The sequence below is a fragment of the Schistocerca serialis genome, chromosome 1 (genome assembly GCF_023864345.2).
Source record: "Schistocerca serialis cubense isolate TAMUIC-IGC-003099 chromosome 1, iqSchSeri2.2, whole genome shotgun sequence".
In the NCBI taxonomy this organism is placed as follows: domain Eukaryota; kingdom Metazoa; phylum Arthropoda; class Insecta; order Orthoptera; family Acrididae; genus Schistocerca; species Schistocerca serialis.
Genome location: NC_064638.1, coordinates 535,871,451 through 535,899,195, shown reverse-complemented (window position 1 = coordinate 535,899,195; position 27,745 = coordinate 535,871,451). Strand labels below are relative to the sequence as shown.

General features: G+C 43.0%; 1 protein-coding gene across 1 annotated transcript in view; it reads left to right on the top strand.

Moving 5' to 3' along the window:
* Positions 1–27,745, top strand: part of LOC126411812 (acid sphingomyelinase-like phosphodiesterase 3a) — a 1,193,501-nt gene that overhangs the window by 448,018 nt on the left and 717,738 nt on the right. The window contains exon 2 of the mRNA XM_050081397.1: positions 17,970–18,042. The gene's annotated coding sequence lies outside the window, so the exon portion shown is untranslated. The remainder of the gene's footprint in view (positions 1–17,969; positions 18,043–27,745) is intronic.

Here is a 27,745-nt window from a genome sequence, read left to right as displayed (position 1 = left end):
ATTTCTCCCTTTGCGCTGGTTGGTAACTCATAGGTCGAGCTATAGTTCACTTCAGTATTGAGAATATAAGTGATGTGCCAGTTTTCTACACCTGTTGGAGGTCTTCTTTTTCGTTGATGGTGATATCTCCAAGGTATAACAAAATGACTGAGTGTACAAGAACACTTAGGTAAGATAATTTTTTCCAAATTGTCGTGGCAGATTAATGCAACATCTGAAAGTTTTGATGCAATTGCGCTTTGATCCTCTATCGTCAAAGAAAATGTAACAAGTTAAATAACGGTCAATGAACAATACATTAATATTCTTTCAACGTACTCAGGAGTTGCATTTATTGTCAATGTCGAGGACCCTCAGTCTGAAGACTGGTTTGATGCAGTTCTCCACGCTACTATACCCAGTGGAAGTCTCTTCACCCACAAATAATTACTGCAACCCACATCCATTTGAAACTGCTTGCTGTATTCGTTCTTGGTCTGCCTCTAAAATTTTTACACCCCCACCCCCTTTTCCCATAGTTCCCTCCAATACTAAACGAGTTCTTGAGTTTCAAAATGTGTTCCCCTTTTAGTCAAGTGATGCCTTAGACGTCTTTCCTCCTCAAATCTATTCAGTACCTCCTCATTGATTACGCCCTCTATCCATCTGATCTTCTGGTTCCTTCTGTAACACCACATTTCAAAAGCTTCTGTTTTCGTCCTTTCTGAACTGCTTATCGTCAACGTTTCACACCCGTACTTGGTTAAATTCCTGACAAATACCTTCTGGAAAGACTTTCACACATATAAATTTATGTTCTATGTCAAAAAAAATTCTGTTTTTCAGAAGTCGTTTTGTTTCAATTACTAGTGTTAATTTTGTGCCCGCTCTATTTGGACCATCATACATTTTTTTATTGACCAAATAGCAAAAGTTGTCAAACACTTTCATCGTCTCATTCCCTAATCTAATTCGCTCAACATGGCCTGATTTAATTCGTCTATATTCCTCGACTCTTATTTTGCTGTTGTTGACGGTTCTAGGCGCTTCTGTCTGGAGCCGAGTGACCACTACGGTCGCAGGTTCGAATCCTGCCTCGGGCATGGGTGTGTGTGATGTCCTTAGGTTAGTTAGGTTTAAGTAGTTCTAAGTTCTAGGGGACTGATGACCTCAGATGGTAAATCCCACAGTGCTCAGAGCCATTTGAACCATTTTTTGATTTTGTTGATATTCATCCTCCTTTCAAAACAGTGTCCATTCCGTTCAACTGCACTTCCGGGTCCTTTGCTATCACTGAGATATTTTCAGTGTCGTTGATACACTTCAAATTTTTTATTATTCATACCTAAAATTAAATTCCTTGAAAATTTTCTTTGGTTCCCTTTACTGTTTGCACAATGTACAAATTGAATAACATCGGGGATAGCCCACAGCCCTGTCTCACTCACTTCTCAACCTCTGCTTCGTTTTCATGCTCTTCGACTCTTATAATTCCCGTCTGGTTCTTGCACAAGGTGTATATAACCTTTCGCTTCCTGTATTTAACCTACACTACCTTAAGGTTTTCAATGAGTGTATACCAGTGAATATTGTCAAAAGTTTTCCCTAAGTTTACAAGTGCTATGAACACAGCATTGCCTTTCCTTGACCAATAGTCCGCCTCCGTAGTGCAGCGGTAGCGTTACTGCCTACCACGCAAGGGGGCCCGGGTTCGATTCTCGGGAGGAGGCTGGTTGTTGTGCGTGCTTCATCATTATTCGCAAACAAGTCGCCGCCGAACCCCGAAGGGGATATCCCGGCCAATAAATGCAATACGATCATTTCATTTCCTTGACCTATAGCCAAAGGTAAGTAATAAGGTTGGTACTGCTTTATGTATTCCAGTATTTCTCCAGAAAACACATTGATCTTCGTCGATGTCGATGCTACCAGTGTTTCCATTCTTCTGTTAATAATTGCCACCGTGAATTATTAAACTTACAGTTCGGTGATATTCACAACTGTCAGTAGCTAATATCTTTGGAATAGGAGTTACTACAATCTCCTTAAATTCTGAGGGTATTTCGCTTGTCTCATATCTTGCACACTAGGTGGAGTAGTTTTCTCTGCCTAGGTCTCCCAGGGATACCAGCGTTTCTGAGGCAATGTCGTCAACTCATGTGGCCTTGCTCCAGATTACCTTTTTCAGTGATCTGTCAAATTTCTCTTGCAGTAGCAAATCTCATGTTTCATCTTCATGTAATTCCTTACCTTCATGTTCATTACCTTTCTATAAAACCTCTGTCAGTTCTTTCCACCTTTCAGTTTCTCCTTCTCTGCTTGGTACTGATTTTCCAACTGAGCTGCTCATAATCATACAGTTGCTACTTTTTTCTTCAAGGACCACTTTAGCTTTTCTGTAGGCAGTATCTATCTCCTAGTTATGAATGTTTCTATAGAGTTACTTTCTTCCTCTAGCCATTCCAGTTTAGTTATTTTACACTTCTTATTTTTTAGATGCTTGTATTCCCTTTCCCCTGTTTAATTTGCTCCATTTTTATATTCTCTGTTTTTATCAACTAAAATCAAAATTTTCCATGATGTCCAGGGATTTCTACTAGGCCATGCCTCTTTACCTGCGTGCTGCTGCCATCACTATTCCATCTTTCAAATCTATCTGTTCTTCCCCTTCTTTCAGTAAATCGTTCTCTAATGTCCCTTTTAAACTCTGAACATCCTGTATTAAGCAAGAGCCCATCATAATTCTCTGCCGTTTTCAAATTTTTCAGTTCCATAACCAGTAACAGTCGGAGTCCTCATCTGGCCTGGATATGCCTTATAGTTTAAAATCTGGTTCCAAATTCTCTGTCTTACCATAACACAAAAACTCAGTAAAACAGATTCGATCGCAGCAGATGATTATTATTATGGCTGCCATCCACTTTCGATCTATAATTTACGCCACCTTCAGCAATAACACCATGATCAGGGCTGGTGGCGGCGGACGGAATAAGGTCCGTAAGAACACGGACGGTAGATGGGTAGCCCCCGTAACTAATGAAGAGGTACTGAACTTGAGAGGAAATAGATTTGTGGCACAAAAGAAGGGATCTGGGGTAGGACTCGTTCTGAGACGTCAAGGAGCCGTCAGTTAAGTACGGAAGGAAAACGTGGGGAATAATACTGTGGAGGGAGATCAACAGACAAACACAGTAAGTAGGTTCAAATAAATGGTAGTTACAGTGGTTATTCAGAAATTAGGTGGCTTGCACAGGATAGAGTACCGTTGATAACTACAACAAACCAGTTTCTGGACTGAAGACAACAACAACAAAAACGACATTGACATGAATGGACAGAAACGCACTGTCTATCATAGTTGTGATTCAAGTCGTAGGTTTTTACACTCCTGCGCATTTAATAGCCACGTCCACAACAGTGAATTACAGATAAAATTAAATACAAATTAAGTTAAAGACTCAACAGAGCCCATCGCATAGTAGGCGCCAGCACAGATGATGAGTGCAGCCATGAAACTTTCAGGTAGATTTCCACATAAACTAAAATGTTGCATCACCCTATCGAGACTGTGAAAAATGCCGCGTTGTGCGCTATGCCCATACATCGCCGCGTCATGCAGTCACGTTGCGTACAGCTGTTGGCCATCCTCCAGTCCAATAGGTGCATAATTTCCGTTACAGGCTTCGTTCATGATTAGACACAAGGAAAGCGTCTCATGACATTGACGGAGGAGAGATTCATAGAGGTTGCTCATCCGTCTGATAAGAGTTGAAAGTTATCTAAAAGCGAAAGATGAAATGACGCATTTTTAGGCTGAATTGGCATTTACACTTGAAAATTGGTGAATCTTAAATCTCTTATTTTGAAAAATGCATGGATAGATGTCAATTTTTGATGCATCGATAGACGATAATTATTGTGTAATTCATGATCTGTAATAAACGAACGTCATTATATGAAAGGAATGGAAGTAATGAACTGGCTGTTAATGACATTCATTTATACCCTGAAATGTGATGACTCCCATGCTTGACATATGATAGCATGCGCCAGATAATCGCTCTATGAACCTACCTTACATCTCATGAACTAATAAAATATTTACCTTACCATATAAGCTGGAACCAAATAGTCACACTTTTTTTTCCAACACAGTTCGGATGTGAACATGTGGGATAGAATATGCTACGGCTCTTACATGCATGATTTGAGGCACATGGAAACCATTTTAAACACATATTGTAACTGTAGTTGCATGGTACAGCTCTTTATGACCGCAGTATGTGTAACAATGTACGATTGAATAAATGGTCTCTAGCATGGAAACCATGCATTTCCGTACATCTGTTCATTAGACCTCTTCTGTTTCGTATCCTCTCATCAATCAATGCCAAAAGTTCGTACACGATGAGAAGAACCACCCTATGTGCAGCATACCATCTTGGGTAACATTAGGTAGGAAGGGAAAACAATATGGTCGAGCTCTGCATATCAAAGGGAATACAATGGGAATTCGTACTACACACCATAAAGACAAATGACGCAGCCAACAGCTGAAAGCTTACAAATACAGGACCACGTGTTACTGACGTACACCCTACTTAATCTTCAACCGTGATTAGCAAAAGCACATAGAAAACAAAGAAAGAGAATTTATACATTATGGAGAGTATGGCGGGAAACAAGAATGTCCATAGCAGTGTTGAATTACCAGTCTACAAAGAACTTACGGGATTGCCAATTAATTACGAACTCATAACCGTAACTCGGCCAGAGTGTGTTCTTCTCTCTCGATGATTAGCAAGAGAAATAAGACTAAAGAAGATGCTAGGCCCATGAAAAACGTACTTTGCAACGTAGTCTCACAAGCTTGTCGAATAACGGTTTCAGCAAACCTTTTGTGGCTTCAAGTTTATGTGGCAAGGAAACACAATTTCACTCTCCTGTTAATACGATGTAAAAGCTGAAAGACTTTCACGGCATTGCTACAAATAACTTTTTTTTTTTTTTTGGTCATCAGTCTACTGACTGGTTTGATGCGGCCCGCCACGAATTCCTTTCCTGTGCTAACCTTTTCATCTCAGAGTAGCACTTGCAACCTACGTCCTCAATCATTTGCTTGACATATTCCAATCTCAACTAGCCACTGCAACGTCGTGGAGCTTCAATCCCCTACAGGAATTATAATTCTCATTAATACGTATTTTCAGTATGGGGATAATATAGAAACTCATATAGACCACCTAGCGAGGGTTACCACGGCGTTGCGGGGAAGAAAGGTCATAATAACTGCCGACATTAATGCAAAGTCCCCCCTGTGGTACAGTGGCACAAGAGATGCGAATGGTGAAAAGGTTGAAGAATTTATTATGGCATCGCAACTTGTGGTGGCCAACAGACCTGGCAATCCTCCCACCTACGCTGCAGGTGGAGGACAGGGCACAAACATAGACATCACCCTCGTAACTCCGAATACAGCCAATAACCTTCAAAATTGGAGAGTTGTAGAAAATGCCACCACAAGCGACCACAATTTGATAACTTTTACCATAGGAGAAAGAGAGTGCCACTGGGCCACGGGGTGGGAAACACAATTAAATTACAAAAGAACCGATTGGGAACGCCTAGCGAGGGAGTGTGACATTCCTCCGTTACCGGAAGACGACATGCACTTAGACATGGACGTGGATCAGAGGGCGGGGGAACTGGTGAACGCAGTGACAAGAGCGGTGAGGGCAGCCGTACCTACTAGGAGGAGGGCCATGGCGGCCTCACCGTCACCATGGTCTGCCGAACTAAGTGAACTGCGTCGGTCTGTCAGAAGGCTGAGGAGGTACTATCAGCGCAGTGTCGTCTGGCAGCTGCTGTACAGGGAGGAAAAGCGAAAGTTCCAGAAGGAACTACGGGAAGTCAGAATGAAAAGCTGGGAAAACTTCGTGCTCAACCAACTAGTCACGGACCCATGGGGACTCCCGTATAAGTTAGTTAGAGAAAAAATCCGCTCTCCTCTGGAACTATCCACAGTCAGGTACGGGGATAGGATGACGGAGTCCTGGCAGGAGACTGCGGGGGTCCTCCTCCACTCCCTGCTGCCTGACGACAAAGCGGATGGGGAAACAGAGAGGCAGCAGCAACTCAGAGATCAAGACCGCGAAATATACACCAATGAGACGGCGGTCTACCCCTTCTCAGAAGAGGAGGTAGCAACCCACATAAGATCTCTGCAAAGAGGAAAAGCACCTGGGCCAGACGGCATTGTGGCGGAAGTGGTGCAGTTTCTGGCGCCCCAGCTGACTGCACCACTAACACATCTGTACAATGAATGCCTAAGACAGCGTAAGTTCCCTAAATTATGGAAAAAGGCACATGTAGTCATCATAAAGAAAGGACCAGACAAGGATCCCGCAGAAACGAAATCCTACAGGCCGATTTGCCTGCTGGATATATTTGGCAAATTATTGGAAAAATTGCTGGCTGACAGACTGACAGCACACCGGGTGTTGTGCGGGATGAGTGACAGGCAGTTCGGGTTCAGGCCGGGGCGGTCGGCATCTGATGCAATCGCCCTGGCGGCCGAGGTCTGTGGCTCGACCCCGCACAAATACGTGGTTGGCATCATGGTTGACATCAGTGGCGCCTTCGACAACCTGTGGTGGCCTTCGCTCTTCTCCTGCTTGCGGGAGAAAGAGTGTCCAGGGCCGCTATATGGTTGCCTGAGGAGCTATTGCGAGGATCGGGAGGTCTGGCTATCATCCTCTAGCGAAAGAGTTAGCAAGACAATCACCAAAGGATGTCCCCAAGGCTCCGTCTTAGGACCCCTCTTCTGGGACATCCATATGGAGCCTTTGCTAGATAGCTTACAACATAGTGAAGAGGTGCTAGAGGTGATAGCCTATGCGGATGACCTCCTCCTGTTGGTTGGCGGCCGCAGCCGCGAAGACATAGAACCAAAGATAGAGACAGCACTAGACAAACTCCAACAGTGGTGCCACGCGACAAAAATGACGATATCGCCCAGCAAATCTACTTACCTCCTGCTAAAAGGACATCTCATTAGAAATCCGACTGTCAGAATAGACGGTTCACCAGTTCTTAGACGACGTGAGACACGCTACTTAGGAGTCATCATTGATGAGAGGTGGAATTTCGGCAAGCACATTGATACCGTCACCCAGAGAGCCCTTCAGATATTGAACAATCTCATCTCAATAGGTCATAAAAGATTCCACCTTCCGTCACACCTAATCAGGTTATACCACAACAGCATCTTAACTTCAGTCGTGGGTTACGGCTCGGGAGTCTGGGCACACAGGCTCACGAGGGTGGTGCCCGCCATGGCAGTGAGAAGGGTCCAGAGAAGCATGCTACTAAGAGCTGTGGGTGCCTACAGAACATCTCCAGGGGGGGCCCTGTTAGTCATAATGGGGCTCTGCCCCCTGGACATCAAAATAAGGGAACAAGCGGCCTGGTACTGGGCCAAAAGGGAGAATTATGAAAAGATTGTAGATATTATGGGTATCAGATTGGGCGACAAAAGAGATATAAGGATAAGAGGGGAAGAACTTTGGCAAGAGACCTGGGCTGCAGAAGAGGCGGGACGACGAACTTTCCAGTTCCTACCAGATGTGAAGGAACGTCTGGGTATGAGGTATTTCGAGCCTACACGAGGTCTGATTCACTTCCTCACTGGCCATGGACCCTACCCGACATACTTATGCCGATTTGGGAAAAGGGCGACACCAGCGTGCGACTGTGGCGATCCGGAGGGAACACCCGAACATGTTGTTTACGAATGCCCTCTCTTCAATGATGTTGCAACTACACTACGAGACAGACTTCCTAACCATGACACGTATCAACTGCTTAGACGTGAGGAAACTTTTCAGACGCTAAACACCTTGGCCAACGAGGTATCTCGAAAGGTCTTAACCGAATATCTACGAGAGATACAGTAAGAGCAAGGAACTAATTATTACCGATTGTGACCTAGAGCCCTGATCCCATACCGCCTGTGCGTGGACTGGCCAACTCCACCCGAGTTGGAATCCGCCATAAACGGGACTAGGGGGAGCAGGGACCAACCACCGACCATGACACACCAGATATGACGTAGGATAAGTTAGTTTGTAGGAATTAGTCATAGGAAATTAGATTAGGTACTGCAGCGATTAATAACGTCGTGGCCTGCCCAGTGCCAGGGGCATGTTCTTCGGGTTTAGCGCGAAGAACAAGGCATATTAAGTAGGTTTATATTTTTACTGGCACACATGTGACGCTGCAGGAATTACATAAATTAAATTAGATATAGGAACTAGAATAAACAGTAGATATAGAAATTAAATGCCCATTGTTGTTAATGTAACTGTAGCTCACTATTAAATTAAGAAAAAGCTGCACAATTAACATAAATGTATATTATTTAGGACCCACTAATGAGTTTTAGGTAGTGGGTTAAATTTGTATAATTATTATTATAGTCATCAATAAAGAATTTTTTTTTTAAAAAAAAAAAAAAAAAAAAAGAAAAATCTCTGTCTTCCTCTACAGTTTTTGCCCTCTACAGCTCCCTCTAGTACCATGGAAGTCATTCCCTCATGTCTTAGCAGATATCCTATCATCCTGTCCCTTCTCCTTACCAATGTTTTCCATATATTCCTTTCCTCTCCGATTCTGCGTAGAGCCTCCTCATTCCTTATCTTATCAGTCCACCTAATTTTCAACATTCGTCTATAGCACCACATCTCAAATGCTTCGATTCTCTTCTGTTCCGGTTTTCCAACTGTCCATGTTACACTACTATACAATGCTGTACTCCAGACGTACATCCTCAGAAATATCTTCCTCAAATTAAGGTCGGTATCTGATATTAGTGAACTTCTCTTGGCCAGAAATGCCTTTTTTGCCACATCGAGTCTGCTTTTGATGTCCTCCTTGCTCCGTACGTCACTGGTTATTTCACTGCCTAGGTAGCAGAATTCCTTAACTTCATTGACTTCGTGACCATCAATCCTGATGTTAAGTTTCTCGCTGTTCTCATTTCTACTACTTCTCATTACCTTCGTCTTTCTCCGATTTACTCTCAAACCATACTGTGTACTCATTAGACTGTTCATTCCGTTCAGCAGATCATTTAATTCTTCTTCACTTTCAATCAGGATAGCAATGTCATCAGCGAATCGTATCATTGATATCCTTTCACCTTGTACTTTAATTCCACTCCTGAACCTTTCTTTTATTTCCATCATTGCTTCCTCGATGTACAGATTGAAGAGTAGGGACGAAAGGCTACAGCCTTGTCTTACACCCTTCTTAATACGAGCACTTCGTCCCTGATCGTCCACTCTTATTATTACCTCTTGGTTGTTGTGCATATTGTATATGACCCGTCTCTCCCTATAGCTTACCCCTACTTTTTAAGGAATCTCGAACAGCTTGCACCATTTTATATTGTCGAACGCTTTTTCCAGGTCAACAAATCCTATGAAAGTGTCTTGATTTTTCTTTAGCCTTGCTTCCATTAACGTCAGCATTGCCTCTCTCGTCCCTTCAGTTTTCCTTAAGCCAAACCGATTGTCACCTAGCGCATTCTCAATTTTCTTTTCCATTCTTCTGTATATTATTCTTGTAAGCAGCTTCGATGCATGAGCTGTTAAGCTGAGTGTGCGATAATTCTCGCACTTGTCAGCTCTTGCGTCTTCGGAATTGTGTGGATGATGCTTTTCCGAAAGTCAGATAGTATGTCGCCAGACTCATATATTCTACACACCAACGTGAATAGTCGTTTTGTTGCCACTTCCCCCAATGATTTTAGAAATTCTGATGGAATGTTATCCATCCTTCTGCCTTATTTGACCGTAAGTCCTCCAAAGCTCTTTTAAATTCCGATTCTAATGCTAGATCCCCTATCTCTTCTAAATCGACTCCTGTTTCTTCTTCTATCACATCAGACAAATCTTCACCCTCAGAGAGGCTTTCAGTGTATTCTTTCCGGCTATCTGCTCTCTCCTCTGCATTTAACGGTGGAATTCCCGTTGCACTCTTACTGTTACCACCGTTGCTTTTAATGTCGCCAAAGGTTGTTTTTTTGACTTTTCTGTATTCTGAGTCTGTCCTTCCAACAATCATATCGTTTTCGATGTCTTCACTTTTTTCCTGCAGCTATTTCGTCTTAGATACCCTGCACTTCCGAGTTATCTCATTCCTCAGCGACTTGTATTTCTGTGTTCCTGATTTTCCGAGAACACGTTTGTACTTGCTCCTTTCATCAATCAACTGAAGTATTTCTTCTGTTATCCATGGTTTCTTCGCAGCTACCTTTTTTGTACCTATGTTTTCCTTCCCAACTTCTGTGATGGCCCTTTTTAGAGATGTCCATTCCTCTTCAACTGTACTGCCTACTGCGCTATTCCTTATTGCTGTATCTATAGCGTTAGAGAACTTCAAACGTATCTCGTCATTCCTTAGTATTTCCGTATCCCACTTTTTTGCGTATTGATTCTTCCTGACTAATGTCTTGAACTTCAGCCTACTCTTCGTCACTACTATATTGTGATCTGAGTCTGTATCTGCTCCTGGGTACGCCTCACAATCCAGTATCTGATTTCGGAATCTCTGTCTGACCATGATGTAATCTAATTGAAATCTCCCTGTATCTCCCGGCCTTTTCCAAGTATACCTCCTCCTCTTGTGATTCTTGAACAGGGTATTCGCTAATACTAGCTGAAACTTGTTACAGAACTCAATTAGTCTTTCTCCTCTTTCATTCCTCGTCCCAATCCCATATTCTCCTGTATCCTTTTCTTCTACTCCTTCCCTACAACTGCATTCCAGTCTCCCATGAGTATTAGATTTTCGTCCCCCTTTACATACTGCATTACCCTTTCAATATCCCCACACACTTTCTCTATCTGTTCATCTTCAGCTTGCGACGTCGGCATGTATACCTGAACTATCGTTGTCGGTGTTGGTCTGCTGTCGATTCTGATTAGAACAACCCGGTCACTGAACTGTTCACAGTAACACGCCCTCTGCCCTACCTTCCTATTCATAACGAATCTTACACCTGTTACACCATTTTCTGCTGCTGTTGATATTACCCGATACTCATCTGACCAGAAATCCTTGTCTTCCTTCCACTTCACTTCACTGACCCCTACTATATCTAGATTGAGCCTTTGCATTTCCCTTTTCAGATTTTCTAGTTTCCCTACCACGTTCAAGCTTCTGAAATTCCACGCCCCGACTCGTAGAACGTTATCCTTTCGTTGATTATTCAATCTTTTTCTCATGGCAGTCCCCTCCCGGAGATCCGAATGGGGGACTATTCCGGAATCTTTTGCGAATGGAGAGATCATCGTGACACTTCTTCAATTACAGGCCACATGTCCTGTGGATACACGTTACGCGTCTTCAATGCAGTGGTTTCCATAGCCTTCTGCATCCTCATGTCGTTGATCATTGCTGATTCTTCCGCCTTTAGGGGCAATTTCCCACCCTAAGGACAAGAGAGTGGCCTGAACCTCTATCGGCTCCACCGCCCTCTTTGACAAGGCCGTTGGCAAAATGAGGCTGACTTCTTATGCCGGAAGTCTTCGACCGCCAATGCTGATTATTTATCAAAATTTAGGCAGTGGCGGGGAACGAACCCGGGACGGAAGACGTTTTGATTATGAATCAAAGACACTACCCTTTTTTTTTTTTTTTTTTTTTTAAATCTCATTTTGTTCATGTTTGTTCGTTGCATCTGCTCGGGGCGGACGTCGTAAGACATCCGTTTAAGTTCGTTGTTGATCGATTAACTCAGTTTTTTTATTACAGAGGGCAGTTAACCCTCTGACCGAACACGCTGAGCTACCATGCTGGCTCCCTAGACCACAAATAACTACAGCCTTTATTGCCTACGCAAACACGCGCAACATGACCATCAAGTGCGGCCACTACTATCGAGCTGGACGCGTCCTCTCTTTGCGGGAGTGGTAACTACTGTACGTTTCAAACGAGCTTTCGTCCGTCTTATTAGCTGAGTGGTAACGTGGCTGCCTCCCATGCGCTGGGTCCGCGTTCGATTCCCAGCCGGGTCGGAGATTTTCTCTGCATGGGGACTGGGCGTAGTGTTATCCTCCTCATCGGCAGCAAGTCGCCCAACGTGGCATCGACTGAAATAAGACTTACACTTACCCGCCGAACCCGAACAGGACATCCCGGCCAACAATGCCGTAAGATTATTTCATTATTTACCTGAGTTACCGTCACAGGGTGTTAACGTGACATCCCTAAGTTACAGATAAAGTAAAGCGCACAGCGTATCTAAAGTGGCGACTCAGACGTTCAATAATAGTGTCAAACCGACAAAAGATTGACTGAGGACGCTTGTCGACGTATTGTCAACTCCTCAAAATTTCGATTGCACGGAAAGCTCGTTTGGGACGTGCAGTAGTTGCCACTGCCGCGAAGAGAGGACGTGTCCAGCTCGGTAGTTGTGGCCGCGCTTGCTGGTCATGTTGCACGTGTTTGAGTAGGCAATAAAGGCTGTAGTTATTTGTAGCAATGCCGTGAAACAGTGTTGATGGCCCACAAAATATTATCAATAATGCCAATACATGCGTCTGTCCATATTCGCAATTGTAAGTTGACAGAGATTCATTAATCAGCCACATGTCGTTAGTGCTCACTGTTTGTGTTCAGCATCTTTCTTTCTTTGGTAGGTGTTCACGGTTCACTACTCTAAACTAAACAAAACTAAACTCCTCCCGAACAGGCCACGAAGGCCCAACGGTACCGACCGGCCGCCGTGTCATCCTCACCACAGGCGTCACTGGATGCGGATATGGAGGGGCATGAGGTCAGCACACCGCTCTCCCGGCCGTATGTCAGTTTCCGAGACCAGAGCCGCTACTTCTCAATCATGCAGCTCCTCAGTTTGCCTCACAAGGGCTGAGTGCACCCCGCTTGCCAACAGCGCTCGGCAGAATTTAAGGTCACCCATCCCAGTGCTAGCCCAGACCGACAGCGCTTAACTTCGATGATCTGACGGGAACCGGTGTTACCACTGCGGCAAGGACGTTGGCGTTCAGTACTCTACTTTCTAAAATTAAGAAAGAAATGATGGCCGAACTTATCGAGTGGCGCAGAAAAAAACAAAACTTTAAAATAAATAGTGAAAGGAATATATGGACAAAAATAGAAAAATATGCCACGTACTGAACAAACACCACAGTGTAGTCAGTATATTTGCGGCCTTAGAATAGTTTTTGGTTTCTTTATTAATTGGAAAACATGGTATTAATTTGTTATATTACTCATGAATGTGATAAAACGCTTCTACTTCGAAAAGTACGTCGTATACTGTATTTGTTAGCAAGAGGTCTGGGAAATGTGTGTCAGTCTCACCAATTATCGCAAACTCTAAAAATATACACTAAAGAACCAAAGGAGCTGTTACACCTACCTAATATCGTGTAGGGCCCCAGCGAGCAAGCAAAACTGCCGCAACATGACGTGGCGTGGACTCGACTAATGTCTGAATTAGGGCTGGAGGGAACTGACGCCATGAATCCTACAGGGTTGTCGTAATTCCGTAAGAGCACAACGGGGGTGGAGATCTCTTCTAAACAGCTTGTTCCAAGGCATCCCAGATATGCTCAAAAATGCTCATGTCTGGGGAGTTTTGTGGCCAGCGGAAGTGTTTTAACTAAGAAGAGTGTTCCTGGAGCCACTCTACAGCAATACTCTATGCGTGGGGTGTCACATTCTCCTGCTGGAATTGCCCAAGTTCGTCGGAATGCACAATGGATGCAGGTGATCAAACAGGATGCATACGTACGTGTCACGTAGCAGAGGGTCTCATTTCACTCCAACTGCACACGCCCCACACCATTATAGAGCCTCCACCAGCTTGAACAGTCCCCTGCTGACATGCAGGATCCATGGTTTCATGAGGTTGTCTCCATACCCGTACACGTCTGTCCGCTCGATTCAATTTGAAACGAGGGTCGTCCGATCAGTCAACATGTTTCCAGTCATCAACAGTTCAATGTCGGTGTTCACGTTCTTAGGCGAGGCGTAAAGCTTTGTTTCGCGCAGCCATCAAGGGTACACGAGAGGGCTTTCGGCTCTGAAACCCCATATCGATGATATTTCGTTGAATGGCTCACTCTCTCGATAACGCTTGTTGATGGCCCATCATTAAAATTTGCAACAATTTGCGGAAGGGTTGCAATTCTGTCGCGTTGAAAGATTCTCTTCGGTCGTCCTTGGACCCGTTCTTGCAGGGGTTCTTACCGGCCGCAGAAATCCCGGAGTTTGATATTTTACCGGATTCCTGATGTTCAAGATACACTCGTGAAATGGTCGTTCGGAAAATTCCTCACTTCATCTCTACCTCGGATGTGCTGTGTCCCATAGCTAGTGCGCCGGCTTTAACGGCACGTTTTAAGGGGCTCCGGAACGCCCTATACTTGCAATGTTAAAATAACGCTTATAAATTACATCTTTCCTCACAAAGTATTTGAGGTAGGAAGTTGAACTTTTTACAGATTATTTATTGGAATATGGGCTACAACTTAACACAGGGATTTTACAAAATTTTAGTTCAGTTATTAAAGATGATTTTTTTTCAATTGTAATGAAAATTCACAACATTTTCTTGCAATTTTTTATTTATATATTCAAAAATATACAGTTTTTTGGAAAAAAGGCTGTGTTAAATTATGCAGAAGGTACTGTGTAACATTTACTGAAAGATTGAAACAAATATGTTGGGAAGATCCTTAGAAAACATGTAATTAGTATGAGAAAATAAAAGTTTTGGGAATCGAGCGACGAAGATTGGATTAACTTTTTAGTGCATTCCAGGTCCATAGGATGGATTATCTTCATCCTCTGCAAACTCCTCCTCCAGCTTCCTCTTGTTCCTCCTCCTGTTTACTCTTGCTTGTATTTCTAGACTCTTTACAGCCCTGTCTGCTGCCCGAAGGCGTTCCTTGTCTAAAGCAAGCATCGCTCGTTGTTGTGTTCGTAGATTTTGCTACCATTTTCTTCAGTTGCAGTTACTGCAACACTGTTCCAAAAGGTGGTCATGTATGAACACTTATCACATTTCGGTTGTATTTCACTGGCAAGTCCTACGTGCTTTATTATGGAGAGTTCCAGACCAACTTCACTACAATGAATACATCTTACACAGTTTGAAAAAATTCCTTTGAGAACCGACATATCAAATATTTCATTCACATCCGATTCGCCCATAAAACATTCATAGTTTTCACTCATTGAACCAAGCTTCTTCTGTGAAGTATTTTCTTTCCCACTTTGACTGCTATGGGCAGGTGTACTTGAGAGGCTAGGTTCACTCACTTGGTTATCGTCTTTATTGTTTACAGTAATAACACATACCTTTGGCTTTCCAACATTTCTCCTTTTCTTAAAAGCCTTCAGAGGATTTCTATTAACTTTACTTTTACTCATTATTATACTTCAACAAAACAGAGACTCAAGAAACAGAATTAATTACGAATATTTTCGAGATAACGACAGAGTAAATAAACATGAAACAATCGACAATCACACCAGCGATATATATTGAACCATCACAGGTTAGCCACAACACATACTTTATCTCACATCACTAAAATGTACCTGATGAACACGGACGTTAATAATAACACCATTTGACAGCAGTTTAACAGCGCCACAGTGGGTCACGCCCATGTAGAACACATTTCAAAAAAAATTTAAAAATAGTTGTAGTCTTCGGAATTGAATAAATTATATATCTATTAAAAGGTAATAGTCTGCAGATTCAGAAAACGCAAAAAAGTAAAAATTGAACTTTTCGTGATTTTGAGCCTTTCCGGAGCCCCTTAATTCACGTAAATCTTGATAACTAGCCATTCTAGGCCAGTAACCGATGTAACAACTGCGTCAGACACTTTTTGTCTGACAGAGGCGTTGCCAACCGCAGCGCCGTATTCCGCCTGTTTGCATATCTCTGTACCAGAAAACGCATGCCTATACCAGTTTCCTTGGCGGTTCAGTGTATTTAACTGGTATAGATCCTTTCAGGGCAGTTATAACAGCGTCACAGATTTCCGTAAGCTGCTCCTCTCCTTTCTCATCGCCTTATCCCGTGTCATCACGGGGCCGACGTGTTAATAGCGTGTTGGCATTGTGAGTGGTTGAGGGTACCGGCCACCCTTCCTGTCGCCACACCACAGGAAGCGTATTCATCTTTCGGCAATCTTAGTCATAGGTTTGTTTCATAAATCTTAAGGATGAAAGCAACTTTCGTGTGATGCGTCACTGCCAATCAACATATCTCGATGAAACTGGGACCATGCGTAGAAAGAAGAGATATTGTATAGTGCAAGAGATAACTAAAGGAAATACGCAGTGAGAGGAAGAGAAATGCCAATTTAATCACAATCAATAATTACGCTGAAGTCATTGCGATTTATGATGGACATCGAGACATTATGAAATGTGGGACATTGTTCTTTATAGAGTGTGTGATTATCACAAACGACAGAGCATGCTCTGCCGCATGCTTCCACGTGGACACAAGTCTGGAGGGAACTGAATCCTACAGGGTTGTCGTAATTCCGTAAGAGTACGATGGAGGCAGAGATCTTTTCTGAACAGCATGTGGCAAGGCATCCCAGATATGCTCAATTCTTCCACCATCGTTGTTGACAGTTACTGGATCATCATTGGTGCATATGAACATGGTGCCACACGTCTCCTCAACGAATGCAACCTACGCTCGGTGCGATTAAAGTAGTGGGTACGAGCAAACCAAATGTGGTTGCAGTTCGATAAGCTGTTTCACGTGCACAATTTAGTGGTTATCTGCTGCTGTAGTTGACAGTGTTGCAGCGTCTTTTCCATTTCGGGCAGCGGCATCTGTGGTTCGAAACTTTCCCCCTTCAGCGTGGAGCAATGCTGCGAGCAAAACCAGACTCCTGGGCTACACTCGTCACACTTCGCCCTTCGAGTTTCCCGTCGATTTTTGCCCAATGGTTCATATGGCTCTGAGTAGTATGGGACTTAACATCGGAGGTCATCAGTCCCCTAGAACTTAGAACTACTTAAACCTAACTAACCGAAGGACATCACACACATCCATGCCCGAGGCAGGATTCGAACCTGCGACCGTAGCGGTCGCGCGGTTCCAGACTGAAGCGCCTAGAACCGCTCAGCCACACCGGCCGCCGATTTTTGCACAAGTGAAGTCATATAAATGTTGCCTCCAGGCCATGTTGTAATGAAGAACAACACCGCAGTGCACTGTAACTGACCCCTGATTGACATACACTTTCTTTGGCCCGCCTCGTTTTGTGGGGCCAGCCACATTTGGACTGTAATCACGCTGACATAACGCCATATCACGTCCAACTTTCTGTACTCAACAGGGAGACCTCTAGCAACCTCCTCGCTCACTTTCATTTACTCCTACACAGAGTCTCCAATACTTTATGTCTGTAATACTGTATCTCACGTCCTTAAGTTTTGCACAGCAGTGTGTATATTTACATGTGCGTGAGTGTGTAATTTAGCTTCGATGGGCAGAACCCTGGGCGAAATACATCGAAGCTTTGCTTCCAAATCAATATGATTGCAAATCCAAATATAGAAATGGTGCGGCATGTCTGCCGCGCTTTGTTCGCTCATTTTGAATTGCTGAGCACTAGCGGCGCTTCGGTACACGCGAAATACAAATGCGGCCAGACGTCACAGAAAGGCAGTGATTACCCCACGTGGCTGAATGGAGCGTTGATTATGATTAGCCTTAACAGAACGCGGCGCTGGGGCTGGCAGAACCAAGAACGGCGCCGCCGTGTCCCCATCAGCACTTCACAACTCTTGCTAACGGTGTAGGTTTTCAGAATATGCTTTTAATTCCCCAGATTGCTTCACTTGTTCCGTAATATTAAATGAGGTAGCCTTTTTAGTTACTACGTTAGGTAATGTAGTTTTCTCTTTGTGGTTTCAGTTCCATGAGCTCCTGTAACCTGGTCTGCGACGGCACTGGATCCGATCCCTTCTGATACTTCTCCAGAGACTCAGGTGAGTAGTAACTCGAATATGTCTGCTGTTAGCAGTCTAGATTATTAATACAGTATTCTTGCATGAGTAGTCAGCCTGGCACTCAGCCATATATGGCCACCACTGGGTTTCAATTAGCCACTTTTTCCCTACACTGGACTACCAACAGCTTACTTAAGCTTCAGTGAACAGTACCACAGTGAAAAGTACGCCGAAAAGAAATCCGTAATGGCCCTAGACTATTGTGAATGTATTCTGTGTTTCGTAGCTCTTGATGATCTTACTAGGGGAGTATCAGCAATACAACAGTTGGTATAATCTTAATTACAGAAAATTTTGTTTGAAATAGGCACAACGCTATGATATGACATTTTTAAGAAAGTAACGTCAAATGGTATTTGTTAAATTATAAAACTCGTCGCAGAATGTAATAGTAAATAAGGGAACTGGAATAATAAGGAAAGTGCGCATGCAACACGTTGCCCCTTACTTTCTAAGAAGGTCGAAATTTGAACTCTATGAAGGAAAACAAGAGACTTATCACAATAGATGTTCTTCACTATAGCGGCTGCTAAATATTGAAAATAAGGGAAGAATAAGAGTTTAAATCCTGTTCTGTACGTATGACTTAAACTTCTCATAAATACTAGGGACTGAGATACAGGAATTAAAATAATTAAATCCTTTCTGAAATAAATAATTTTCTTTAATTCATTTCTCTTACTTGGGGCACTTCACAATAGCTTTGTGTGTAAGGTCCCTTCTGATTCTTTTTCTCGACAGTGGATATCTCTTCAAATGAAAACCTTTTTATTCGGACTTCAAAAACGTTTACCCACCGAAGAAATGGTTCGTACTGGACTGTCTAAGTGCATTTAATGAACACGGAACCTTTCACCATATCAAGACGCAGTATAGCTGAGAGTGACTTTCGACATAAAATGAAACAAATATTGAGTAGTATCACTACATTCAATTATTACACATGAACAATAAATTTACAATGAGTCTTACATTAAGCAAAATATAAATGATCGTATAACGCTACTTTAATCACGGAAAAGCATCCGTCTGCGATCGCTTGTAAAACAAAAAGTTACCGTCGATACGATCGTTTACAGTACTCAATTTTTAACTGATACATTATTTATTTATTTTTCACGTTTCAGATATTTTGTTCGTAATATTCGCTCTTCCCACACATGTGCTTTTAAACACCGATAACGAGTTTACGTAGGTAAAACTAATGTTTACACCTGCAAAAGAAAGTATATGCGTGTGGGATGTATTACTAGGAATGTAAGTGAAGTGACGATTTCCAAGAAGGCCACGCCCATGGTATTAAATAACGATGGTGATCACAACACGTATAAATCACTTCGTAAGTAACGCTGGTAGCTATCAACTGCTGTTCACGGCCGATACTCATGAAAACAAGAAGGCGAAATCGATAGAGTTTGAATCTGCCGAAGGCTTGTGAAATGCGGGTACTACGCGTAAAGAGCCTGAATTATTTGGTATTATTTGAGACAACCATACGTGATTAGAAATCAGAGTCAATTACATTATTTACATTTGTAAACGTCAATTTTCACTCAGGGTAGTCGAACGCACAAGTCATATTGTCGAAAACAACAGAGGCAAGGTAAGATTCATTGAAAGAATTTTGAGTAACTTCAATTAAATTCAATGAATAGCTTATGTACTATTTCGATTTAGTACTGTATCCGGAGTCCTCACCAAGCAAGCTCATCAGAAGGGGTAGCAAAGTTCTATTATGGCTATCTCTTCGTCTGTAACTATTCTTACAGTCGCAGCTATCAACTAATAAGTAGTAAAAGGCGTAGGCTGTTTTTGAATCTCGATATTCACATGCATCGGAAAGTACAAACTGTTCCTGCTCTCACTCGAAATGCAGTACTTAAAAAGCAAGTTGCTCAGTTGGCCCTGAGATTTCTATAACAGTGTGACGTAGCTTGGAGTACTCCGTAGCATCACCTCCTTTACCATGACATGTATTTTCGCTCAGTCATTCAGATTTAGCACGCTACGGATGCACGGATGCACGCAATTGTCTCCGTACGGTGATACAGAGGCGAGCGCTTCTTTGTGCATTTATACATCGGAGAAATTCAGAGTTCTGCTAGATTTGTTACCAGTAGGTCTGAACAACACGTAACACTTAAGTTCTACGGAGATGCTTTGGGAACTGAAAGGGGAATCCCTGGAAGGAAGGCGACGTTCTCTTCGAGATATATATACTTAGAGGGTGCAGTCAGTAAGGCAGATTGGTAAAAGTTCTCTTCTAAGGAAGAGTTCTTTTTCTGGTCAAAATAGAAAGTAAGCCGCTGAGGAATTTATTTAATATTTTTGTACAAAGTAAAAATCTTGGTGGATCTTACCTACAAGTTCAAGACGTTCGTCAAACTTTCGTGTAGTAATTGCAAAAATATAGTTCGAAATACGTTACTATGTCAGTTACGGGATCAAATGTAGCCCAATACCATTTATTTTTCTTGTGCCAATGAGAAGTCGGTCAACGGCTTGTGGTCTTGCTGTGGCATTCCTATTCCCCGCGCGGCGTCCCGGTTTCGATTCCCGGCTGGGTCAGGGGTTTTCCCTGCCTCGAGATGACTGTGTGTTGGTGTCTCGTCTTCATCGTCATCATTCATCCCCATTACGGTCGGAGGAAGACAATGCCAATCCACCTCCGCTAGGACATGGCCTAGTCGGCGGTGAGGGTCTCCCGCATCGTCCCCTACGCTCCCCAGAGTATGGGACCCCATCATCATCAGTGAGAGGTCCATGCTGAAATTTCTGTGTCGGCATCAACGTCCTTATATCCAGTACAGAATACGAATACATACAGCATCATAAATACTCAAACGTGGTCATCATCTGCAGTTTCCCACGTTTAAATGTGATACGGGTACAAATTAACAGCTTCGTAAACTGGGAGCTCATCTTCGGCCTCCGCCCCCCCCCCCCACCCCTTCCAGTATAATGTCGTCAGGGTGGAATCCTTGACGTGCTTCGACGGGTGAGATCGCCTCTGACTAATACGTCCGGTAGTTAATTAGCTAGTTAGTCACAAGTTTCATAGAAAATTTTAATGATTCTTTAATGGAAAATCTGTGGAATGAGCCAGTTTGACGTTATATGCGTATGTTTAGTGGTAACACAAATGAATACGTTCTGGAATAGAAGGTGCTGTCCAGGAGAAATGATTTTAGTTAGATTTTAAACATGCTTTGTTACCTGTCGGACATTTATGTTATTGGGCAAATGCACTTTTAAATCCATTCTGAGCCACTGACAACTTTAATAATGGGTAACAAACATCATCGTTTCTTGTAGTGTTAACGTGTAAACACCACTATCGAAGAGGGACGGGTAAACTGTTGGGTCCTGCCTACTCGTCGGGGATAGGGTAGCTAGGAAACCTGCTTTCTCAAGCAAAGCGTATTAATACATATTTGTTACTATGAGGTAAATGAGAACACTTAACTTTGAGAAATTTACAGTGGGATGTCGCAAGCAAAGGGTGACAGGAAACATATGCAATCTCTTCAGCGTATACAATTTCTAATACAAATGAAACAATTTACTTCATAAGTCACTGCTGTAGACCTGGTAAATCGGCTAGATTTCAATTAGCTGCGACCAGACGGCGTGGTGGTTATGTTCTCTTCGCCTAGAGGCCGCTGCTTTCTCGGTGTCGTCCTAGAGTTTGTTGTACAGGATTGAACATGAAGTGGTTTCTCAAAATTGTGCGATGGTCCATTTTCAGACAACCATCAAATCACTCTTTGTAAAACATTATTAGCAATCTCTTCTGCTGTTTTCTCTCTAATGGTATTTATTAAAGCACTAGTATCGTATGCAAAAAGTACCAATTCTGCTTGTCGAATGTTAAGTTCCAGGGAAATCACATAGAAAAGGGATAGGATTGGACCAAACAGTGCCTTCTCCCTAGAGCGGATTTTCCTCCTTCCCCCCTCCCCCCTGAGCCCCTGCCACCATCCTTGCCTCTTTCCCTCCCTCATCGCTTCCTACCTGGCCCTCTCTAGCACGCCCCCTGCCCATCTTCCCCCTCTCTTCCCCTCCCTCCCTTCTTCTGATCTCCCTCATCTGCTTGCGCCTGGCAGATCCTCCGTTTTGGTGATCGTCAGTGTGCCACGTCAGTGTTGTGTTTAGTGTTGTTTCTCCTGTGCGTCGAGAGGTGTGATTTTAACTGTGTGCTGGCCTTGTACTTAGTGTTACTGTCAGTGTTTGTTGTGTGCTACGCCATCCATCGGTACTTTTATGCTACGGTCATACTGCGCCTTGTGTTCTTTTAACTGTCCCAGTGTGTGGTTTTTTGTGTGTGTTACTTTTTTACGGTTTTTATCTCCATTTTACAGTCGCCCCTTTTTTGCCTATTGTCTTACATGGTTTTCCCCCTTTTCTGTATCTATTTTCACCATGTTTTCGCCTTTGTTATTTTTAAATGTCTTTTACTGTTTGTTCTATGTCTTTCGGCTGAAGAACAGCGCATATGCTGCTGCCAGCCAGCCCCGATAGGGAATTTAAATACAAAAACCAAAAATTGAACCTGTGTGGCTCCCTTTTTGATTCCTCCCCATCCACAAAAATTCTATACCTTTCCAACATTCTTTCAACTAACCAGAACATGTGTGTAAAGCTGTCAATTCCATGAAGCTCTAGTTTTTCTACTCATGTAACACGAACTACATAATCAAACGCCCTAACGCTCTGGAAAGATCGCAAAAATTACCAATTTCTGAAACTGAGAAAGAAGCGCGAACCTACGATATCAGTTTTGATGCCGGAGCAGCGCGCCGCTCCAGGGCGATTGCAGGTAGCCGCGCCCCTCGGCGGCCGCCCGCCCCCTGCTGGAGCCGTCCTCGGCGTCGCGACGCCGGCCGGCCCTCCAGCTCGGCTCACCTCGGCAGACCATATATCGTGGCGCGCCGCTGCGACAGGTCACGCGACGCCCCATTGTTGCCTGCACAGCGCTCGTTACTTGGAGAGGTTGTTCAAGAAGCCGTAATCAACAGTGACTTACGAGCTTACTAGAGATGTTGTTACTCAGATACAATCTCCCCATTTCCGGCAAATCTCAGGTACAGCGTAGTATATTGGACGCTCTTACACTGTACACAAAGGGCAATAATTCTCAATACAACACGTAGGCTCTGTAGTAGTGGCGTCTCCATTCAGCTTATTCCTTAGTGTACACGCCGCAGTGTCTGACAAGGTGCGAGAAAATTATTCCGATGCTAATTTTGAAGTAGCAGAATATTATGACTTGCTACCAATTCCGTACAAGTCTACGTCAAGGACATATTGTATGCTTTCGGATGCTAACTTGGTAACCAAGAGCACGGATGAAGTAGACATTCCACAATTAGCTTCTGACTTCATAACTGTGATGGCCTCCAGGCAGATCAAAATTCCCCTGATACCGGATCTCCTTGACTTTTCCACGTACTGTTCTCACGCCAGCCAGCTGGTAAGTACGCTACAGCTTGAACTATTGTAGCTACATTTGTCCACTTACAAGGGAAACAAAAAGGGGGCTGATGTTTCTGAGCATGCTCACGTGCCAATGTCCTCTTACCACGTGCATCGGCCCCTTTCTTCTGGTGCGAGCACAGCAGACAGTGTTTCCGCGTACTCGACTGATCTAGGTTCAAATTTTAAGGCTCACGGAAGCGTGTTGATACATTTTTACGAAAGTAGAGGAAGTGGTAATATAATGGTGATTTGTGATGTTCTGTGGTGGTAAACTTCAGAGACATGAACCTTAATATTGTTTCACATGAGACCGAAATAGATTGCACTATTAACTACATTAGTTCACCTGGTACCGAAATTGATTCTACTATTAACTAACGTAGTAATGGATCCTGCTGAAAGTAAAATGTGGTTCGCATACTAAAATTACCAATAAATGAAGAGATTCTGTTGTTACCTTATGGTAATTAAGACTACTACTTGATTTCTACCTTGTTTTTGATCGTATATTCTAAGTGCTATTGCGTGGTTAAAAGCATTCTCTTGTCCTTTGTAACGTAATGTTCATATTTCTTCCTCTGTTGCTTTAGCGTAAAGAGGTAAAGTTCGTAATTGGATTGATCATGATTTAAAAAATGCAAGTTTATGAGAATTTGTGTCATAGCAGTGACGGCACACAAAACATAAATACAAAAATAACGATGATAGGAGAAAAAAATCCCTAAAACACCTACCAACGTTACCTACTACACATTGGGCAAATCAGATGAAAACTGAATAACGCATTCATAAAACCGTAGATGAAAGTTGCTTTCAAACGAAAATGCAGCCATGAGAATATCCCAAATTTCTCGAACTGATGAATTTATAAAACCACACGTGATGTTTGTAAGCAATTTTACAGTGGACAAAATAGTAGGAACTTATCTACTAGATTTAAAGAACACAAGCGAAATGATGGAACTAATCAATCCACATTTCATACACATTTAAGTAACAATGAACACAGAGCTGAAGAAATACAAAATACACTGAAAATTCTGCATTGCTTGTCCAAAGGAACCATAATGAATATCCTCGAAGAGCCCGAGATTTATATCCACACAGATGCATATCCAGACAAAATTCTTAGTGAACACACGGTACTTAAACAAGCAATTTATAGAGAACTTTATTGACTTCCTAAATGTAAAGGGATAAATTTCAGCCCTCACGACGCCAAGAAATAGATCGAAACAGTGGAATTTCAACAAACATTATGGCTTTGCACAATACGCGAAAACACAAACTGTAAGGTTATCGAACTCCAGCTGTCTGAGTGTGCCGGCTCAGTATGCTCGTATTTAATTTGATGCTTCATTACAACAGGCCCGCTATGAAACGTCACGAGAACATAAAATGAAAGTATTTTTCGATTCTGCTCGCACATGAGGCTTATTTATAGGATATTGATATAAAGTACAAAGCGAGACATAACTAAATTATTCCTTTTCACGCACAGATCGGTGGATATTTTTTGTCCAGTTACAACACGGCGGACGATCCGGATGACATGAACCTGCAGGCATGTCGAGGTACCATGCTCTGAGGTCAGAGCTCTACACATGGAGATAAAAAAGAAGGGAGTTGTCATTACATCAGAAACTTGATGCCGACGTTCACCATCCTATGCCGCCCAAAGGCGTTAAGTTCGCCGCATTTATACGTCCATGGTTCACTGCGGTGGTACTTCCCCGTAACGTGCCGGCCGAAGTGGCCATGCGGTTAAAGGCGCTGCAGTCTGGAACCGCAAGACCGCTACGGTCGCAGGTTCGAATCCTGCCTCGGGCATGGATGTTTGTGATGTCCTTAGGTTAGTTAGGTTTAACTAGTTCTGAGTTCTAGGGGACTAATGACCTCAGCAGTTGAGTCCCATAGTGCTCAGAGCCATTTGAACCATTTTCCCCGTAACGTCACTCTGATCCCATGCTCACCTTCGACCGTGGTTGTATCCCAGATAGCATCTGGTGCTTTGATTCTGTGGAGACGTAGTTGTTTCATCAGAAAGGCAAGCTCGCGTCGTTTAGGATGTATTAATCTATCCAATCGTAAGCTAAGGATTAAACGAATCACATTTCATTCGTAAGTGAAGCAGTTAAAGTAATATTCTCTTTTGTGTATACGAATTATGCGTGCGCTGTTTACTTTTATTGTAATGGTTTTATTTCCGTCACTTGACGTTTGATTTCCTATCAACCCCTACACAGTTCTATTTCGTTGACGTTCCAACAGTCGTTCACTGTGTGGACATGCACAAGATACGATAGCGTGGCTTTCTTCTTTCCTCATTGCACACGTTTATGGGCTAAGGTAGAACACGTACGTCTGCTGCAAATTTGAAAATGAAGACTGTTGTGCGTACTAGTTGGGAGCTGAAAAGGTTACGAACAAGAAGCAGTACTAGTAAGCAAACAAGCACTGGTTTTGGACTTCAGATTCATTTGCTATCGACACAAATACAGCAGAAGTGGAAGTAAATGCGTTACGAAAGCATCTTTTTCACATCACACCCTTCTCTTCTTGGTTATTCGAAACATATCAACTACAAACCAGTTACTTTAACCAGACGAGCTGTGTCGTATTACTAGAGCAAATACGCATTCAAGAACAGAAACACGTTCTAAATTATCCTCTTGGCACTATTTCATTCACGTAAGAACTATAATTTTAGTACTTAAAACAGCTGTTGCGTGCACACGACAGGAATAATGAAGAAGAAACAGTCATAAAGAGTCCCTTTTTTTTACCTCTATGGATCTACATCCAGGTATTACAGATATCACTGGAACACATAGTATAACACGACTTTTGTATGTAGGTATTGTCATTGAAATTCCGCGAAAATGAGTTGTAAATTCACGTTAAACATATATGTATCCCTGCAGCGGGTTGTGCTGTCAAAAGAATATAAGTGCAAATAAAAAGGTACACAAAATACATAGAGTTCTGACAAGCCTCAACGGCAGCGAAACTGAGAAATAGTCTCAGCAGGTACTTTGTGGCAACTGAAAGGTAAGAATCTACGAAAATAAAATTAAGTCATCAAACTCTTATTTTTATAATTTTGTATATAAAAGCTGTATACTATATACTGCAGAATTACTTGAAAATAGCGTATTGCCGAAACGAGACTTATCGCATGTATAAAACGAGCTAACATGATAAATATGGATCACCCAACGGAAAACTGCTTAATTTGTAACAAAGGGGCCGGAGAGGACTTTATCACAATTAGTGAAATCATCCTTTTCTGCTCTTTGCTGCAAAGTTGAAGGATGGATTTCCTTATATTCGATATTATGTCTGTTACAGACGCAACACATTATGAATGTTTCTATAACTTTCATCATCAGGAACAACTATAGGTCACTGTTACTACTGTTCTTTCTTTTCAAAAGCAGTAATAAAAGCTAGTAATCAGCCAGTATGCGACATAGTTAGTCAATGACACGACAGAGATTTATGCATATTTTTCATGGAGAGACAAGTCTTCGAAGGGGCGTAAAACAGGACTGCCACCAGACCACGGTACAGCTCCCGTGGGTGTCTAGCAGCCATACCATCATTTATTGAAGAGATATTGGACAGGATACAGCAAAACAAGAAAAGTGGAACCAACGTCTCTATTAAAATCGCCGCACGTTGTTCCTTCGAAGAGTAACACACTGCACGTTACAGTTACTGCGAGAAACGAGCATCAAAGTTGCGTGTCCAGTCCGCCCCCGTGAATCACCCAACGTACTTGATTCCGCCTACGTCTGGATTTAGCGCTATAATTGGCCGTGAGGAGGCATCGTGATCGCACATACCGGCCCGCTGAATGCCCATCATTCATATGCAATCACACGAACTGCGAGAGACCCCATACGCATTCAATTAAACTGCGGCGCGCAGCTAGAATCCAGAAGCGATTGTTCATGTATTCCTCCCGGTCCGTTTCCGGTGGGCTGAATCGACGCAAATTAGTCGGACGGGTAAACCTCTGGTGGCGGTACTCTCGCTGATCGCCGTATTCAGTTCGTATTTAGCACAAAGCCCGTGCGGCTATTGAGTTAATGCATTCCTCAGGCGTGTAGTGTTACGCTCAGCACGGGAGTGGCACAGATCCTACCGCAGTTCGTACCAGATGATTCACATATCAAAGACACATAAGAAGCAGGAAAGA